Genomic DNA, 4,404 nt, shown 5'->3' on the forward strand with positions numbered 1-4,404 from the left:
AGATGCAATAAATTATTGAGTATTTGAGATCCAAATAACATGTATAGATATGTTTTGTACCACTTATCATTACATATGTCCGCATTAATTTTTCTATAATACAACCATTCATTAAGAATCTAATATAAGCGGCCATTAAGAAGCGATGATGGACCGTTGATGTGTAAACAAGTTACTAAGGTTGTTAGGTTGGACGAATGAATTCAATCAAGTTCTATCTATCCACCCATATCATAATTTAGCAAAATTGAAAATAATTAAATTAAACAAATCAAATTAACTATATCATTTTTTTGCTAAAGTATTATACTAAACTTTAATTAATAAATAATTAAAAAAAAAAGTCGGTACAATATGCTATTCCATGGTATACAACTTTTAATATCACATACCGATTAAGTTTAGATAGTTGGTATAAAACTAACAACCAACTAGGTTGGTACCATTTGAATTGATATCAATTGAATTGGTACTGTTGGTATACGAGTTTGATGATTTGTCATGGTACAAAATTGACACCCCTATAAAATAATGGAGTTACGAATATTAGATGAAAAGTTTAAATATTTAAAATAAATTTGTTTATATTTATAAGGGCATCTCCAAATATAATATTTTTTTTTGATGATTTATAATACTTTTATATTCCAACAGCTATATTATATCATATGATAAAATAAAAAAAATAAGATCGAAAATATGAAAATCTTTAAAATTCTATATTAAAAGAATAAAAAAGTATTAAAAATAAATTTTAAAAAAATAAATAATATTTTATCAAATGTATAAAATATTGTAAATCTACTGGTTCCTTGACCGTTTAAACGGAATTGTTACAATTAAGGGTGTTCAAAAACTCGACCAACCCGATCAACCCAACACGAAATAACTCAACCTGAAGCAACCTAATGTCTAATCGAGTTGTAAAATTGTCAAACCGTAGGTATTGGATTGATATTATTTGAACCTAACCCAACCCGACGAACCCGATATCCTTTTATTTATTGGATTTAATATGATTTTTGAATTTCTATTAATATATACATTAGACAATTATACTATCATGTATGTTTTTCATATACATATATTTTTAATCTATTTACATCTCTATATAACTCATTCGTATATTTGTTCAGTAGCTTTTAACATATATACGTAAATTGAGAAAATTAGCTGAATGTGATATACGTAAAAAATATGAATAAGTTGTAACAAATAGTTGATGATTAAAAAGATATTATGAGTAGATATTCAAGGTTAGAATAATATTTTAATTTACTAAAGTATCAACCTGACCAACCCGTATGGGTTGGGTTGCACTTTGGTTTGGTTTGGATTGGGTTGAGTTAAGATTTTTCAAAACACAAGCATTGGATTGAGTTGTTCAAATGTCTTCAATCCGATCAACCCAACCCACGAACATTCATAGTTACAACCCTTGAGGTGTTATCTCACGCGCTATATCTGGCGTTTGGAAGAAAATTAGATCACCTGCCAATAAAGTGCCGTACGTGTAACCCGAAAACCCACTGAGTTCAATATTTCCAAGTTCCAACTGATTACGTTTCCTCTGTATTCCAGTGGAGTGGTCCGCACTCGAACAAAACCCAATACAGTCATGACGTCACTCACCCTCTCGTTTTCAGATGCCAACACCCCACTTCCACTTGTCCCCCCCCCCCCCCTTTTTTACCGACGCCATAACTTTTCTCACAAACCTTGAATTGATACAATAGTAAAAATTTATACACTTGCAAAAATTAATATATTTGTAATACAAATACATACAAAATTAGGTTTAATGGGATTAAAAGTTTTGATGAGAAAGATAAAAAAAAATCTCTACCAAATCAATATTAATAAGAAACATCAGATCAATTCCTTTTTAAAATACAATTTATGAGTTGTTTTGAGAATAAAACTGATCAAATCTCTTCTTATATTTTTCGCGTTGACTCATATTCTCATACAATCATCACTCACTCTCTCTCTCTCTCTCTCTCTCTCTCTCTCTATATATATATATATATATGTGCGTGTGTGCAGAAAGAGAGGAAATATCATGTGAAAAGTTAAATATTTTGCGAGATTGCGAGAAGTCGAGAAGTTTCAATATCATATATGATTACATTCATTTGAGTGTGTTTAATTTATATGATTAAGCATATATGTGTTGTTATGCAACATGTGTGTTAATCATATATGATTAAACTTATGTATCATGCGTGTAATCATATATAATATTAAAATTTATCACATTCTCAAAAAACATTTAACTTCTAGTTTGTACCTCCCCCTATATAAATAAATATATTTTAAGAAAATATAGCAAGATTTCCTTCACAATGATACATTCCAGTAGATGTGTTTATATAAATTGATGATTACATATTAAAGTTGTTTGTTTTTATTTTATTTAGGGGCAAGTAAACACTTATCCGGATAAAGGCTTATGAAGTCATATTACATAATCGGATGAATATGAGAATAATAAAAAATCTTACCCGATAAGAGCAAAGACAGGAACCGAGAGTCTTACCCAGTAAGTGAGAGCGACTTCTCTTACCATGATTAGAGCTTATCGAGTAAATTGTTGTATACGTTACCGTTTTGGTGGACTAAATTTTTATCCGGTAAATAAGTGATAATGTTGAATTTTACCGGTAAATGTTTATCCAAATGAGCATTTGTTAAACAGCCCCTTAGAGTAAAAAAATAATTATAAACATACATATATATAGAATGATTCAAAAACATGATAAATTTTAATGATGTTAATATATATACCTCATTTTGTTAACGCTCTTTCTAGAATACACTAGTCTTGTTATCTTCATTTATATGTAGACGTATCATGAGTTTTTTGGAGTTGCGTACTCGCTTCATATCAGTTGAACATACAGGTGGCACATAATCAAATCGTTGTACAAATTCAGAAATTCAAAAGAAAATACTTTTAACAGATGTTACTCAAACAAAAAACGGTTTAAATAAAAGAGTTGCAGATGGTGAGTATTTGATGTAAGAGGCTTGATTTGCTAGCGCGAGCCTTTTAGTAGTTGATAATTTTTTCAATTTTTGGTTTTGTGTAGACTTAGGATCCGTTTATAAATCACTTATCCGATAAGTGGTTACGGGTAAAAATTAATACTACCATTTACTTAACGCGTAAGATTTTAGTCCACAAAACGACATCGTATGTAGTAATTTATTTGTTAAGTGTTTACCGTGTTAAGAGTCGTCACCCTCACTTAGTAGGTAAGGCTCTTGGTACTTGTTTCATTCTTACCGGGGTAAGTTTTTGGCTCTTACCATATTCATCAGGTAAGGTAATGTGACTTGATAATCACTTACCCGAGCAAACATTTAGTAAAAGGTCCTAAAGATTGAATTTTTACTTTGTATCCTATTAGATCGGGTTATTCAAAACAGAAAAAAAAAAAAAGTAATTTGAACAATTTTTTGTTCAAATAGATTATTCATAACTTTATTCAAAAGAGACTAAGAGAATACAGGTGTGAAATTCTCTAAATTTGGAGAATTCTCAAAATGATTATTCTGAAAGAGAAATATTTTGAATATATTTTAATGGGCAAATTGTATGAAAAAATAATGTACTTTAATCCGATTTTTATTTTGGATGATGTACTTTTTCAAAACTTCTATTTTGGTATCTAAGATGTAACGTTTTAAACATTTAAGTACCCGGGTAACTGATTAAATCATTTACCGATTACCATGCTGATGTGGTGAGTGAACTAATATCCAACTTAAAATTTTATTGAATCTTAAATGCAAAAGATAAGTCAAATCACTCGCCACATCAACATGGTAACCGATTAATGCTTCAACCAATTACTCGGGTATTTAAATGTTTAAAACTTTACATCTTATGTATCAAAATATAAGTTTTGAAAGTACGTTACTCAAAATAAAAATCAAGTTAAAGTACATTATTTTTTCATACAATTGTCTTATTTTATTAAATAAAAAACCTTAAAACCAAATGTTTATGAGAAATAAATAATATTTTATTGAATGTATGAAATTTTTTAATGGTGTAACTTAGATGATGAAGTTGAATGTTATTATTTTAAATTTTTTGAATTTTTATTTTAAACTTTTTTGAAAAATCAATTAAAGATATTACCATAAAACTAAATAACGAAATGACATTTTTTTTTGGCAAAAAAAATCAGTATAATTAACCATATTTTTTTTCTCTTGTGTGTAGTTCAGTCGGCAAATAACGAAATGACATTTTTTTTTCTTAAACTTGATCATGCCCTCTCCACTACCTAACTTCAGCTGTCGAGTGAGCCAAAAAATACCTCCTCCACATTGATGTTTTTAAAAATGGGTTTCGTGTGGAGGCCGGTTAGGATTATTGGCAATCAACTTTTT

This window comes from Cynara cardunculus (genome assembly GCF_001531365.2).
Source record: "Cynara cardunculus var. scolymus isolate 2C chromosome LG 15, CcrdV1, whole genome shotgun sequence".
In the NCBI taxonomy this organism is placed as follows: Eukaryota; Viridiplantae; Streptophyta; class Magnoliopsida; order Asterales; family Asteraceae; genus Cynara; species Cynara cardunculus.